Source organism: Phyllostomus hastatus, unplaced genomic scaffold (assembly GCF_019186645.2).
Source record: "Phyllostomus hastatus isolate PE091 unplaced genomic scaffold, TTU_PhHast_1.1 phas_scaffold_46, whole genome shotgun sequence".
In the NCBI taxonomy this organism is placed as follows: domain Eukaryota; kingdom Metazoa; phylum Chordata; class Mammalia; order Chiroptera; family Phyllostomidae; genus Phyllostomus; species Phyllostomus hastatus.
Window position 1 is genome coordinate 30,370,020 of NW_025334032.1, and position 16,843 is coordinate 30,386,862.

The window sequence follows — 16,843 nt, forward strand, 5'->3', positions numbered from 1 at the left end:
CCCTCAATTTCCTGATCACCAAAGCAGGGCAGTAGCTCCTCCTTTGGAGGCTGCTGTGTATATAAAGTGAAATAGTACCCGTAATATGCCTTGTTCAGAGCCTGGCACATGGTAACGGTTGAAAAGAAATGTCACCTGCCGACCTTCCCAACTTCCCTGACCCCGCAGCACTCTGCCACGTGGCTTTATTCCACCCAGCCTTCCAAACAGTCACCCGCTGCACCAGGACCAGAAAGACAGGGAAGTCTCCAGGCTTTGCAGCGCCCTTTCAGGGCAGCGTCTGGGTAAGCCAGGCTTACTGAGAGCCCGCATGGAACATTTTTATAAGTGGGGTAAGTGATCCAGAAGCGGTTGCATTTCTCCGATTCATTGGGCAAATATGTATCACTTGGCCCCTGTGAGCTTCTCCCGGGGACTCCCAGAGTGAGAGGGGCTTCAGGAAGGAACGGGTCACTGGTGTTTCTCTGGCCAGAGCTACGGAGCATGAGAGAGTGCACTGTGTGTAATTAGCTGGTCCGAAGACAATTGTTTGTAGTTAGGAACAAAAGGGAACCTCAAGCCTCAGCCAGGGGGCACTGGCTGCCTCTTGAGTGGAAATGTCTTGCCAACATAGCACTCTCACCAGCAGGAAGCCAGCTCGGCCCAGCAGACCACACCGAGGTTCCCCGTGTGCCAGGAACATGGGATATTGAATGACATCCAGGCCATGCACCTGGGCAACAGAAGGTGACAACACCACAGGCCACCAGCGAGCTGGGGCCCTGGGGACCCTGGCATCCTCCCCGTCATTTGCATCTAAAAGGTTTGGAGAAGAGTGAGTTAGACAAGCTGTTGGCTACAGGAAACCCTGAAATCACCTCAGGAGAGAGAAGAAGGGGCAGCCTCCCCCGTGCCTGGGATACAGAAAGGGCACAGCCAGTTCTCGGGACACTTGCCAGGCAGCCATCCAGCCTGGAAGCATCCTGCCACCAGTGAGTAAACACTGCCCCTTCTCTGTGGCCACAGCGTGAGCTCTCCCAGCCACCAGCCACAGGCTCAGGCAGACTTCGCAGTGGCTTCTCGGCCAGCAGGGACCTCCAGGAGGCAGACGGGCCATGTACAAGTTCACTGACTTAACTCTAGAAAGAAGGCCTTGGCACTTGAACATCCTACCAAAAAAAAGAAATCTAAAGATATTCAAGGATTTTTGTCAAGTTCAGGTCCCTTATCTCTTATGTTAACAGTAATGGTTTCAATAACTCCCAAAGACGTGAATTCACCAAGAGCCAAGTGCAAATAGGGCTAAAACGAATGCTCCTTGATCACAGCCTGAGTGTCCGTGTTGTTTAGTCAGAAACAGACAGGTTAAAACTCTCTCTCAACTGAATGGCGCCATTAAGTGATCGGGTGTTTCTCCGCACAATTCCAGATCAACCCGTTCCTGCAGGAACCCCCCATGGTCATTAGCTATCACGGGGAAGAGAGAAAACAATGAGCAAGGCCATGAGGCTGGGTCTGGGGACAGAGTTGCAGAACAGGATCTGTTGATAAGGATGAAATCATAGTAAGCAATCAATTGTTCTCTTCTCTCTCTTTTTTTCTTTGAATTTCAAGTGATGTCAAGCAGTCCAAACTCCAGAAGGCACCGGAGGTTCAGACCCCAAGCGCTGTATCAGCCAACCCATACTGACCGGGAAGCACCGGGAGCCTATGCAGCCTCCGTGTACTCTGCCACCCAGTGAGTCGATGGTATGCAGTGGGGCAGCTTGCATTATTTAGAAGCATAATCAGCTGGTGAGTATGAATGCTGTAAAATCTGCTGTCTCATCTTTCCTTTTGTTTATGTAAAGTCCTCTCGAGAGCCTCCCTGGGTATTTCTCAGAGCCCTCTGGGGATGTCTTTCACGGTGATGAACAGCTCTGGGCTTGCTCCTCCACTGAGCCACGCTGGGCATCCACCAGGTCACCCCTGGGGAGAGGCTGCCCTGCCCAGGGCCTGTGCTCCCGGGTCCCCGAGTCTGCTTTCCCAATGCTGTGCATAAGAGCTGCATTCCTCCGTCCTTCATGAACCTCGACCCATCCCGATTCCCCGCAGACACACAGAAATGGGCAGGATCCTGCCTCCTTCCAAAGGAGTCGGGCTGGGTCCCCCTCCATGGCTGCCCTCTCTTCCCTGTGCCCCTCCAGTGTCTTAGCACCTAAAAGGTTCTACTCTGGTTCCCCTTCTGGGGTCTCCTCCCATGCACCTCCCCTGAGGACACCTAGGGGTCCCGTGTGTCCATTCTCCACTTAAGCTCAGCCAGGAACACTCTGCTCTAAGAAACCTGTGACGTTCACAAGGCAAGACAGACATTTCCAAAAACGATCCCAGTGGAAGTGGGGCTTGGAGGGGATTTTGAGGCAAAGAACCCCAACAGGCAGAAAAGAGGGTGGAAAGATGCTACAAGAACTCTAGGATTGGCTGCATCGTCGAGTCATTGAGAAGAAAGAAGAGGGGATGGATGACACAGGAAACTTAGAGTTCTGGGACCCCAGCCCTGGGCAGATCCTCTCCACAGGTGTTATTTCATTGAATTCTCATGTAACCGTATTTGTTCTGATTGTCCACATTTCACAGATGAGAAAGCCAAGGCTTTGACAGATGAAGCAATACCCTTTGTTACACCACAGATTATACTCTGGGAAGCACTCCTCCAGAGTTCTCAGCTAAGGAGTAGGCATTCCAGAAACCTCACGGGTTAGTTCTGAGCGTGATGGGGGTGAGTGCGGGCTGGAAGAACGAAGTCTTCCTGGCTTCCTGAATGCTAGTGTCTTTGGCCCACACCACCGAGCTCCTCTGGGCAGCATCACATCTGCAAGACCATTGTGGTCATTTCACAGGCTAAATAAGGTGCCAAGTGCCAAAACCCTAAAGAGGGGGCATGGGATTGAAAACAGCTGACACTCTCTTTTCCAATGAACGTAGGAGCCTTGGAAAAAAATGCAGCTACCGATCGTTGTTTCTACATAGAACAATGTTTGTGCCTCCCCTGGAGCTGGTTCAGAGGACAGACCCCACCCCATGGCTTCATTTGGATTGGTGTGTATCTAATTTCAAATTAGAGGGACATTCAAAGCTATTCAAAGTCCTAAGTCATGAATAGGGATGGACCCCAGCAATGCAGGGGATGAGCAAGCAGGTTCCTTGGGCCCTCAGTCCTTCATGCAGACAGGGGTGTACTGCCTTCTATTGGCTGGGCTAAGGACAGGGCGAGAAGAAAAGAGTAATAATAACTCAAGGTCCCTACTTCAAGTGAAAATCCATCAATCTCTCTCTCTGGTCTTGAAACAACTTTGTTCCCTCCTCAGTAAACAAGGGAGCTGATATCGTGACATTGTCTTCCCCTATTAAAAACACTCAGCCTGGGGCCTTTTATACCCTCAACATTTTTTTCAAACTAATTGCCAGTTCCACTCCTGGACTCAAGTTTTAAACAACAGGTATATCAACAGGTCAAAACAAATGCCAGTGATGCAACAAGGAAATGCTCTACGGGACTTTGCAAATCTCAAACAGTTTTCTCTGTATGCAAATGAACACGGAAGCAGGGGCTGGAACAAAGATGACCCTGTGATAAGATCCTCTCTGTGCAAATAAGAATGTGCTCCTGGGGAGGTTTGTACTCCCTGACGGAACCCTCCGTCGGCGGGTGGGGGTCGGATCACACCTCGGCCTTTGACTACAGTTTTGTGGGAGGTCAGCAGCAACTCCAGGCCTGAGGAGCACAAGGAGCTACTAAAAAAGAACTTTCCTCATGCAGGATCAAAATTAAGGCTGCATTTGTTGCGTGTTCCAGAAAGTAAAGAACAATGAACTAGGTGTCAGAAGGTTTCAATTTGAATCATAACTCTGCAGCTCCCTGAGAGGGCGTATCCAGGCAACAAGCCTCAGTTTCCCCATCCTTGAATGAAAGCAGGGGTGGTAACACCACCAGCCCTGATGGTTACAAAGCAGTGCTGTGAAATTCTAAAGAAATAATGTATTTGAAACCATGCTGTTAGCTGTCTAAGGCATCACAAATATGAGATTCTCATTATTATTGGTGTAATGGTCTCTGGAAGATTATATAGAGAAAATCCAAGTAGTCCAGTTGTGATTTTGCTTATCTCCTACCATTTCCCTTCTGTAGAAATAAAAAGTAGCTACTTGCTCAATAAAAGGCAATTATAGAGATGGGCAATTATTTGTGAATTCTGTTGAGTCCAACCATCCTGCCTCTATCTAGTGTCATACAAATGCCAGTTATTAGTAGGCACGCTGCTTGCCACATCAACTTGGACCTGATTTTTATTCTTGCAGAAGGGAGGCCCCATGAGGCCAAGGAAGAAAGCCCAAAGCTTGCTTCTGTGCCAGCACGGCCTCCCCACTGCCTGAAGCAAGGCTGGTGGCTGCCACGAGGACAGGTCCACGTGGCCTCGCCGGACGCTCTCACCAACCTCCCTCTTCCTGTTTTATGGTTACTAACTCATCCTCAGCTTCCAAAAAGCAGACAGGAGCTGAACAAATAAAATCCTCATCCAAATACCATAGCAGTGGCTTTCTGTTGTCCAAACAGCAAGCCCCAATTTCTTAGCCAGGCACGCAAAGTCCCCTACAATTTATTCCCATCCTAACTTCCCAGTCCCGTATCCAATTACGTCAGTCAGTCTACCTACCTACTTGTATATGTATCTGTATATATCGACATAAGTATATTCATATCCATTCCCATTCCTGTCCACACCTATGTCTATATCCCTACCCATATCTATAGCTATAGATATAAATAACCATATAGAGGGAATTATTCTAAGTTCCAGGTGGACACGCAATGTAAACTGTGTCTGAAAAGATAATGATTCATGTATGTATTGACTCACAAGCTTATTCAGTGCAAAACATAATTGTTCAGATATTACACATGCATTTTCAATGTGGGCAGAAAAAGCCCTTGGCAGCATTATCTTCTCATAGAGTCACTATTTCTTGTTAACAAACGTCGGATTTTAGGGTGCCACTTCAAATTGTACTGACTTGCAACAATCTCCACTCATCTCATAATTCTCAAATATTCATCTGTTTTTTCACGAATAGTTTTGTGTTGTCTGTTAGTAGGCTGCATGTCCCTTCCTGTCTTTGTTGTAACTCCTGGTGAGGTTAGGCCTACATTCAAATGATCAGGGAGCTACAAATACATACCCTCTTTCCCCAGGCAGCGCCCAGTTTATAAGGATTCCCCTGCCACAACCATACTCTGCTTTAGGGTCCACTCCAAAAGACTCTTGTTAGTCCCACTCTCACACTTTCAATCTTAGATACACACTCAAATGCTCACTGACCAAAATCTGCTATGAATAACGCATTCAGCTGGTCACCTCCCTAGTCTACACTCATCTGGAAACTGAGATCTCAACACCATCATCTTCCACTCTAGTTAGCTCCTTGCAGATGCCCCAGCAAGCCTTGGGCCCCCTGGACTGTGTCTCTGGTCTGTTTGTGACTTTCACTTATATTGTTGCGCCGTATTGTCTTTGCTGTCAGAACCCTACATCCCTTCAAAATCCAGCATAAATCTCTCTTCCTCTGGGAAGCTTTCCCCAGCCTCTCACAGTCAGATCTGATGTATTATAAGCAACCATGGCACTCGCACTGCCAGTCCTGGATTAGCACTTAGTGTACTTCTATCTGCCTGTTGTTATTCTTTTCCCAGTAAGACGGTAGTGTGTGGGAGGTAAGGACTGCCTGTCCCTACGTGGCTCTTGGTGAGCATCTCACTGTACATTTATGGGGGAAATGCCACAGGGATCCTGCAAGACTGAGCAGCTGAAATGCAGAAGAGCTACACGGAGCACATTTGGTGAGTATATGCGTTCCCATGCCTGCCTTGGTGAAGAGTGTTAGCCCCGGAGTCCCAGAAGAGCCATGACCTTAGAACCCTTCACTAGAAGGCTATTTGGAGAATATAAAATCCCCTCCCCCAACTTTGACCAAACCAAGAATGCCAACATAAGAGTGACAGGCTCACAATCGTACAGCTAGTTAAAAGAAGATCTAACACTAGAATAAAATGAAAAACTACCACAATCCAAAACAAGTAGTATAAAGCTCTTCCCTTACCAAAGTGTGTGAACGATGGAAGAACGCCTTCCTTAATATTGACCGTCACTGCCATCAGCATCTACAGAGTGCTTTCCAAACTCAAGTCTCTTCCGAGTCAAGGTCATGAAGGGGGAAAAAAATTATCAAATGAATCCATCCCTAGTCCCACACCAGAAGCATCACCGTGTGGGGCTGTCCGGAGACCACTGGGGCTGAGAAGCCCACAGAAGCTGCATGGATAAGTGGGAAGAGAACTGGGCTGTCACTGGGGATTTGTTCCAAACCAGAAGTGCCATCTTGGATTCGTCCTTCAAACACTCCAAACTTTGGTTTCCTTGTCTGTAAAATAACTCTGTCCTTCCCAGCTTACACATTCTGAGACCGTTTCTCCTTTAGTGTATGAACAACAGCATCTCAAATCTATCCTCTGGCAAAAACGAAGTGCCTGAAGGAGCTAACCTAATGCTTATGGGTAGCTGATGTTTACACTGAAGTCCCTCCAATCTAGGACCGCAAAATGATTTCTGAACATGAGGAAGCACTCACTCACGTCATCTTTGACATCCCAATTCTTGTCTTAACTTAGTCTACTCTTCCCTTGCCCAGGCTCTTATTCTTTTTCAGGGAGAAGGGGAGATGCTCAGGTGCAAAGGGTTGCACTCATTCTATTTCTTAATTCATGCCAATTATCATCATTGGGCATTTAATAAGCTCCCTTCTCTTGTCTAATGTGTTTATTTCTTGTCTTTCAGCCCTACTTCCCCAACCATTATAATGAGTTGAATATATGTCATTTTGCTTGACTATGCTCTTCTAAAGTGTGACTTGCTGCTTTTTGAGCATGTATTTTTAAATGTCTGTGAATGACAGTGAGTTGTATTTATCTGTTTCGCTGGTGAAGCTGGTTAAGAGAGTCCCCATCCCAAGCCCCTTCCTTTCCACCTCAGAGAAAGTCTTCAAGCACAGATCTGCTAACACTACACTGTCCCCATTGTGAATGAGCACATATCATTCATTTTTCCAACACAAGGAAGGGAAACAGTATAGCACAGTGATTAAGAACACAACTTCTTGAGTCAAACACACTTTAGTCTGAATTCTGTTTTTCCTCATTTATATAACTTTAGGCAAAGTACTTAGCCTTTCAAAAAGTCTGCATTTCTTCACCTGTAAAGTAAGGACAAAGGTAAATCATGAAGTTATTATGAGGATTAATCAATACAGGCTTAGAACAACATGAGCTGGCATAAATTCTAAAAAGATGACGGCTGAATTATAAATAAATACTCACTAGAGCACTCACAGATGCCAAGCTCTCGTGCAGGATAGAGAGCTGAGGATGACAGACAAACGGACAGGTAAGAACTTTCAAGACACACCTGAGAACTTAGGAAATCACACAATTAAAATCTTATAACCATTAGCCCTTCAAGTCTCTGGAATAAAACGTTCCAATGCAGATGCTTGTAAGTGTTGTAGCTGATTGTTTTCTGCACTAACACAAAGAAATGAAAAGAAAGCTTCCCTGGGTGGAACTTGTTTTTTCTTAAAGGTTAAAATATGCACTTTGAGGCATGTGCTGTGTCTCAGCTTAGCTTCCTCCACCCCCAAATGAGAGTCTCACATACATGTAAACTGTCATCTGTCTGGTGTCAGTTTGGTCAAGAGTGCTGGGCCAGGGTAATCTTTCCTCTGAGATTTCCTATTCAAGGAAGCTTAGAGTTGTCTTAAAGAAAGCTGGTCAGAGCCTGGGAGAGCCTTAAAGACCATCTGCTGTGCCCGTCCTTGACACATGAGGAGCCTGAGTGGACTAAGCTTCTGTCACGGCACAGGTTTTTGTGTGCTGTGCCTTGAAAGGCATAAAACAATCATACAAATAACACTTGTGATGGACAGTTAGCAAGTTCCGGCATTACCTCGGAGCTCACAGGCACCTGCACAGAGACGACAGTGAGGGTGTCGCGTGATCTGTCCTTAGGGCCACGAAACACTCCAGAACAATCTCTGGAACTCGAGTATTCTACTGGGGTAGAATGCAACCTAAATTTAGCAAGCCACGTATTCCTGAGCCCCAGAGTCTGTCCTGCCTCCCCACCCATTTAACCTTTAAAGGCCATGCCCTGTGGAAACAATGATCTCAGCCATTGCCCTTCCGCAATGTGGACTCTGGACTGTGTGCCCAGCAGCCTGAGCCAGGTGAGTCAGAAAAGTGACATTCAGAGCCCCAGAGATGTTAACACGACTATGAAAACCCCCAACCTATAGAGCCAGCTCAGGGAAGCACGTTGAGTACTTCCTCAAAGAAATGTCTTTCTTTCAACGAGCCTAACGATTCAGAAGGCATCAGAAAATACGTTAAGCTTCTATTCTTCTTTCCAGCCTAGCTTAACTGCCCTTAACAAAGGCCATGTGTTTTTAGCTCGTGGAAAAGATAGCTATTGAATTTTTGCAAAGTGATCAGTTAAATTTCTCTTTCCTCTTTGTCTCTCAGTATAATAGTTGTGTTGCTGCTTTCAAATACTTTCTTTCAAATGTGCTGTCAGCGTCCATCGACATTAACCCATAAGATGAAATTAGAAAAGTCAATACACGCATAAGTGACACTAAATAGCTGTCATAACCAATGTCAAAAGTTTAAGAAAGGGACCATCTGACTTTATACTGTTCATTTGAAGGCCACCAGAAAGAACAAATATTTGGAAACTTGTGATTCCAGAGGAATTTTGAAATAGATATAGCCTAGAGTTTTAGGTCCTTACTCAGCACTCTGACTGCTGCAGGTCTGTGTCTAGACTTCCCAAAATTGATTATATATTTTTCTGATTAGCTTCAGGTTTTATCAAGTTCTGCCTACCAAATAAACTGCATTTATTAAGACATAATTAACCTATTTTTACATTTTAATCATCCTAGACATACATAACTATAATCACAGCTTCCAAGCAGCGTGATAATCAATGTTACCAAACCGGATTTAACTCTAATCAAAAGGGAAAATACCATGACATTTTAGTTAATTCATGCGATTTTATTTTGAGAAATGTGCAATTTCTGTTGGACTTTTTGAAAGAATTAAAATAACTTAAAATCCCTCTTGCTTCCTTCAAAGACCCCCTAAGGGCTCAGGCACCCAGTAGGTGAGCCCACTGAAACAGGGCCTCCTAGAGAGCCCAGGGGGAGGCTCGACACAGCCTGGAGGTGGAGAGGGAGACCTGTCTTTCATTTCCATCTCTGGCCCTTTCCTCAAAGTGGGCATAACAACGCTTATCCTTTGCTTCAAGCACTATCTTATCCAGTGCTTCAATTTGCCTATCTGAAAGGTGGGAACAATTAACAGACCAGCAGACAGAAAGAAAGAAAAAGAGGGAGAAAGGAAGGCGGGCTGGGAGGGAGGATGGGAGGGAGGAAGGAAGGATTTGAAAAATTTGCACCTCAGGGCTAATCAACAGTTCTATGGAGAAGAACCATTTGGATGCTTTGAGGTCAGAGAAACCCTTGTAACACTGAGGTTCACACTTCCTCTGAGTCCCAGATGATCTCAACCTGTTTGAGGGGTCCAAAAATTCCAAAAATTCCACTAGAGCAGGCTAGTTCCATTTCCAGTGATTTGAAGTACACAATATTCAGAGAAAGGGTATAAGAACATAGGGAGAAATTATTTTGCATTCTGACTTGACCCCCTAGAGAGATACAAACTTTATTTCTGTTGGATTTAAAAACTTGCATCTGCATGTTCTTCTACTGCAACTCCTATCATAGCTGTTTGGGGTAATTTTTCTTAGGGAACAGCCTCTCTACCTTCAGAGCTAAAGGGATGATTTGAAAAGTACACTAACTTCTCTAGAACAAATTTACTGAGACCTAGGGTGATTGACTGGAGCAGCAAGGACGAAGAATGAGGCTGATTTTCAATTCAGCGGATCTCACAGACCAATTACACTTTCTGTGTGCTCTTGAGTGTGCAGCAAGCGAAAAGTAAAAGCTCACTTCCAGAAATGAATGAGATAACCTTCACAGAGCTTTCCAGTATTCGTGCAAGGCCCTGGAGTGACTGGTTCTATGAGATTATCATACAGAGCAGTTCTGCTGATTGGCTGCACTGAAGGTAGGTGGGAAGGACGAAGAGAACAGAGACAAGGTCAGCTCTTGGTAGGACAGGGGTCCTTTCCTCGTCTGTTGTAGTGACTTCTTGATGGGAGTTTACAGAGTGTCAAAGCAAGAGTACCTTGAAATTTCAGCACTGAAGTCTTATTCCAAAATCCATTTCAAATGGGTTCTGTGAAAAGAAAAAAAAGAAAAGAAAACAAACATGGTTTTCTATCATGCACCATGCTTCCGAACTACTGGTATCTGTCACCCAGAAGCACGTTTACTGACTTCAGACCAGGGCTGTGTCTGACTGGTAGTGCCAGTCCCGTTCGTGCAAGCAGCAGGCTGGCACCTGGGAGGCGCCTTGTCAGGAGGCTGTTTGTGGACTGTGCGGCTGAAGGTGATCGGGCCCGCAGGCACCACTTGTACAGTATGTACCATCCACACATGCTGAGGCTCCACCCCATGTTCTGATCCAGGAAGATAGGAGGGGGGCCAGGAATCTGCATTTTTAACAAGCATGCTAGGTGATTCTGAAGTTAGAAGTCCTTAGCCACATTTTTAAAAATACTGATTTAAAGGAATACACTTATTTTTGTCCACACAAGGCTGAGAAACACCCTAAGCTCCAGCACTTTGAGACTGAATGATAGAGATGCAGAGATTCCGTCGGATTTAGAATGTTCCACGACAGTCTTCCATTACCTTCCCTTTATTTATACATTATTTGGTGATCACTAAAAGATCTTTTAGGGGCAAATACAGTAGCAGTGGTATTGTCATTTGTACCACAGAACTCCCTAAAACCTCAGAAGTTGGTGGGATCAAGTTACTTTGGAAATGGAGTTAATCACGGAAAATAGAATCATTTTTGAAACAACCTCTTAAGGTTGTTTAAGAATCAGTGAAAGCCCTGGCTGGCGTAGCTCAGTGGATTGAGCGTGTGCTGCGAACCAAAGAGTCGCAGGTTCGATTCCCAGTCAGGGTACATACCTGGGTTGCAGGCCATGACCCCCAGCAACCACACATTGATGTCTCTCTCTCTCTCTCTCTCTCTCTCTCTCTCTCTCTCTCTCTCTCTCTTTCTCCTTCCCTTCCCTCTCTAAAAAAATAAATAAATAAAATCCAAAAAAAAAAAAAAAAGAATCAGTGAGAAGGAAACCACTTCTGGTATGGTGGAGGAAGCTCCCATTGGGCCTGCCCTCCCACAGACAACAACTATAAATGCTGAATAACATTTAAAATAAAAACTATCTAAAGGCATGTACAGTGAACAAAAGCTCCTGGCAGCTCCTGGAGAGGGGAGCTGGAACTGGAGGAAGGGAACGGCACAGGGTGGCAGGGTGAGGTCCCCTGATGCGTTTGTTTTCTGTGGTGGAGGGAAGGTGACCAGGTAGAATGGCTTAAACTCCATTAGAGAACCTGCCATCTTTCTGGCCTGAAGAACCAGAGAGCTGAGGTTGGGACGATGCCAGGCACTGGAATGTAAGTCGTAACATTGGAAAGTGAGGGCCGTGACACGGAGTCACAGATTACGTGTGTAAACTCTGACCAAATATCTGGGCAGCTCTCAAGCGACTTGTGCACAGGGAGAACTGCCCACAGCTCCACTGGAGATGCGAGGACGAAAAGATCTGAGCTGCCCCCCCAAAACCAGGATGCAGCCACGGTGACTGCTTACTGTGACAAATACGTGGGGGAAAGACAGCACGCTTCCAGATTACCCGCAGCTGACGTTCACAGTGTCCAGAGTAGAATCCCAAATGATCCAGTGTGCGAAGAAACAGGAAAATGGAACTCAGGCTCAAAAGGAAAAATAACCAATAATAGCTGACCTTGATAAGACCCAGATATTTCAAGTAGCAGACAGGTGTGTTTTAAAAAAAAATTCTATGGTAATTATGTTCAATAAAATAAAAGAAAACATACTCTTAATGAGTGAAAAGTTTGAAAATCCCAGCAGATATGGAAACTATAAAAAGTGGAAATTCTGAAACTGAATAGTATATTATCTGAAATAAAATGTCCACTCGGTAGACTAGATAAGGGTAGGATGGAAATAAGAAAGGAAAGTATCAACAAACAAGAAAATGGATCTGCAGGAATCATCCACTCTAAAGAGCAGCTGATTAAAGTGACAGCTCTCCTCCTGCACTCCACTCAGCCAGGTGACTCCCCCCTCCCAACCCCAGCAGAAGGCTCAAGTTTTATTCTCCAGAAAGGGTGAAACAAAGGGTCTCAGGATTGGGAGCCCAGAACAGTTAGGAGGAGGAGCACGATATTATTAACAGCAAGATAAAGTGGAAATTTACACACTGAGCATGGAGATGGCTCCTCCCATCAACCCCTACCCCCCTCTCACCCCTCCACCCCATCAGCTCAGCTTCTGAAAATGTTAGCAGCCAGGCCTCCGGCTTATTATACCCTCCAAACAGGACATTAGAAGGTTCTACATTAGGGAATCTTACTGATCCAGGAGCAAAGACCCCAGGATGCTGCCAGCCAAGGTTCTCTTCTTCAGCAAAGAAACCCAGCAATTCCTGTGTAGGATACTATAGGCCTGAAGGGCTGCCTTCTAGAAACAGGGTGAGGAGGGAGAGCTGGGACTTCCATCCCTCAGCACGTAAACTTCATAAAATAGCTATGTTTTCCAGCCGCATCCTCTGCGGTGCCAAATCTCCCTACCGAGGTGATAAATGGATGTCTGAGGGAGGAGGGGGAGAGGCAGGCTTACTTCTACCTACATTCTCACTTGTAGTTTTGGATTTTTAATGTAAACATATATCATTTACTCAAAAAATTAATTTTTAAATACTCAGTGCAGGGATTGACCAATAAACATGAGGAAAAATCCCACAAAAGTCCAACAAAAGAAAACTAGAACAATAGAGGTGAGAAAGTTAGAGAATCAATTCAAGAAGTCTGATATCAACTAATAGCGGTTCTAAGAAAAGAAAGAAGGAAATGGAAGAGAGGAAATTGTCAAAGAAATAATAGAAGGCCTTAGCCTTGGCTGGCGTAGCTCAGTGGATTGAGCTCGGGCTGTGAACCAAAGCATCACAGGTTCGATTCTCAGTCAGGGCACATGTCTGGGTTGCAGGCCATGACCCCCAACAACCACACATTGATGTTTCTCTCTTTCTCTTTCTCTCTCTCTCTCTCTCTCTCTCTCTCTCCCTCCCTAAAAATAAATAAAATCTTTTTTTAAAAAAGAAAGAAAGCCCAGAACTCAACAACGAGAGTCTCCGGATTTAAAGCAACCACAAAGTGCTCTGCACAATGAAAGAACAGACAATGAAACCAGCACGGCAGGTACAAAGTGGAGGATGCTAGAAGCGTTTAGAGAGAACAGAAGAAATGAAGTCAGGGAGACATCCGAATTCTCAATCGGCAACATTAGAAGCTCGAAGACATCAAACCAGTGCGAACTTCAAACTTCTGAGGGGAATTGTTCTCAGCCTAGAATTCTGTTCCCGGACAAATGATTGAGCACGTGTGAGGGTAGAGGAAAGACATTTCCAAGCACACAGGAAGTCAAGAACTTCACCTCCAGTGCACCCTTTCTTAATAACCTTCTAGGAGATGCGCTGGAGAAAAACAAGGCGGGAAACTCAGATGACGACGAGGAGCAGAGGGGAGGCAGAAGGAATCGGGGTGCAGCTGGGCCGCAGGCCCGGAGCACGGCCGAGTCCAGGCAGGAGGAGGAGGACACAGGGCCGGGAGGGCTGCCGTCAGGTGCACAGTGGAGCGGACCGATGACTGAAGGTGCTCGGGCATTTCCAAGTGAAACAGGAGGTGACAGAGCTGGATGGTCATGGAGCAGAGGTAAAGGAATGGGAGGAAGTGCTCTGGCTGGTGCAGCTCAGTGGATTGAGCGTGGGCCTGGGAACCAAAGGGTCCCTGTCAGGGCGCAAGCCTGGGTTGCGGGCCAGGTCCCCAGTCGGGGGGCATACAAGAGGCAACCATACACTGATGTTTCTTTCCCTCTTTTTTTCCCCCTCCCTTCCCCTGTCTCTAAAAATAAATAAATGAAATCTTAAAAAATAAAAAAAGAAATGGAAGGAAGTGGAAAAACAAGGCAGTTAATTATCTTCCCCCCAAAAAACCCCAAATTTCTAAAACCAACAAAATGTAATTATGGCACATCACCTTGTTAAACAATATATAAACAACCAAAATAAAGTAAGTAGTAACTATAAGTGAACCACACGTTTTCGGTAGAATTAGAGAGATGAGAAAAAGGAGTGTACAAAAGCTAAACTTGACTGCTACAATATAAATGAATAATGTCTCAAGTGGATAAATCAAGAAATAGTGGTGGTATATGCATATTATTTAGGACCCAGGAGGTCAATACCAAAATCATCAGCTGAAAGGACAGATTAGAAGCGACTCCCCTGCCCCCAAGCAAGATTGGCTGTGGAGATGGGGAATGCTGTTTTGCATTATGACCTTTTAAATACCATTTGATTTTTAGCCAGGTTACGTATAACTTTGATAAGTATAAAAAGTAGCTTAAAATAAGTAAGTACAATAAACAGAGGCCAAATGGCCACCCAATGGGAATATTCTAGAGAACGATTCTGAGAGGAGCAATAATAACCATAGCTAAGACTCAAGCCCAGCTCACGATCTGCCTGTGCAATTTACTGCTAACTGCCCCTTGAGGGGAGATGGTGCGTCAGACCGCTGGAACTTCTTCTATCTCCGCCCCCTTCCTTCCGTTTTATGGTGTCCTTACATTCAGTGATTACAAGGCACATAAAAATATTAAGATACATTTCAATTTTAAAAAATATTTTATTTGCACGACTTTTAAAAAGTAGATATTTTGATGACTATACATTGTATAAATTACAAAATAATGATTAGCTATTATATAAGGTTTGAAAATGTCAGAAAACTATAAAGAGCAGATTAGCCTTCTTCCCAAAGGTTGAAGTTGAGCAGACCTCTGGAAGAGGGCAAGGGGGTTGGAAGTCTTCAGAAACGAAGACCAGGGGTTTGGTTTATAGAGCTTCTGTTACACTGCACCTGTCTGAAGCTATTTAAATCTTGAAACTTCACCATGAGAGCAAAGTCACAATTTCATATCAACAATCTTTCCGTGTCTGGAAGTATTAATTTTCCATGTATGGGCAGCGGGCCAATCATACTAATCATTTGCAGGGAAAATAGCTGCTACCACCATCACTGTCCCAATGATCATGGTCCCTGAGCTACCTGGTCGGGTAATCCCAAGGCAAAGCAATGTGGTCGTGGTACCCCAACAGGTGAGTGGGAAAACTCTTCAGCACTCTCCAGTTGGCATAGGCCAGTTTGGTTTGTCAGAATCCACCATATTTTGTCAGATTCCGTATACACACGACAATGTTCTCATTCTCTCCTAGATCCTTTGCCAACAGAGCATTCTCAGGAAGAGCCCTGAACTGGGAGAAGGCTGGTGGATTACTGGGGCAATTCTCACACTACATTCCATGTAACAATACCTTTAGGGAAAAAATACCTGAATGCACGTGTATTGAACACTGTGCTCACACAAAAACCCACTTACCGTTTACAATAAAGCAAGTGTTAAAGGGATACACTTGCTTTAAGTAAAGGGATAGCATTTGTATCTTTGTTTTAAAGATGGTAAGACTGAGAGTCACTGAGGTTAAGTCATTTACCTAAAATCACACAGTGGGATCGAAATAAATGGCATTAAAATCCAGCTAGATTGACAGATTTCTTCATTATTTACACTGTTCTTGGTTTCTCCCCTCTACAAAAAAAAAATAAAGCTACAATATCCTTAGATGATTCAGCCCCGTGGAATATTTTTCAAAGGTTAGATGCCCCTTCTTCAAAAGCAGGTGCTCAGGCCTTGGCATGAATCATTACTTTAAGAAATAGTTTGAGATGCAGTCTGAGGCAGAGAATGTCTTGTCTTTCATTAAAATCACATATGCTAAAGGTCAGCCTAACATTATGAGCATTGTCTTGGGGGGTTTGAAGAAGGAGGGAAAAAGGTGGTGTTTAAATCATTTAAATTACCTCTTTAGTTTCCCTTAGTTACAACATAATTCCTTAGTAAGTTGATGGCACACCCAGCTTTGAAAGGTTTTTGCATACATTTGATGTTCTGTAACTTCCCCTTCCTTTGAAAGAAACATTCGTTATCTTCCAGACAGCCCTGGGAACATTTTAGAGATCTATGCATCTTTGGGGGAAAATGGTTCTTCCATAAAATATTGTTTTAAGCGTTTAAAGCTGGCTTTGTTAATCTTCCATTTCTTAAAAATTGGGTCATCACAGTGACATTACATGAGAGTAGTTGTCTATAATTTGCACAGCTAAATTTGGTTTCCGGATTGTCAAACATGCAAGCGTATAGTTTGGAATAATAGTTAATAATAGTTTCCAAGCAAGTCGGAAATAGAGCCACTATCATTTAAAAGCTGGAGCCAAAATGCAACTGCCTCTCCAGAGAGATAATGAGTTAATGAGGAGGACCTCTTTCAAACCAATGAACAACACTGTCATTCAGAGTTATCTGGGCACACACTACCTTGAACTTCAAGTCACTAACCCATCACAATGTGATCACCAAGAATAGACCCATTACCGCCTCTTCAGCGAGGGCTTCTGCAGAACAGCTGGCACTTGTATCTGGGTT

General features: G+C 44.8%; 1 long non-coding RNA gene across 1 annotated transcript; it reads left to right on the forward strand.

The window, feature by feature from the left end:
- The first annotated feature begins 204 nt into the window (after window positions 1–204).
- Window positions 205–3,500, forward strand: LOC123807655. The gene is made up of 4 exons (XR_006783681.1): window positions 205–332; window positions 629–971; window positions 1,594–1,773; window positions 2,596–3,500. It is a non-coding gene; the product is annotated as an uncharacterized LOC123807655 (long non-coding RNA).
- The last annotated feature ends 13,343 nt before the right edge of the window (window positions 3,501–16,843 follow it).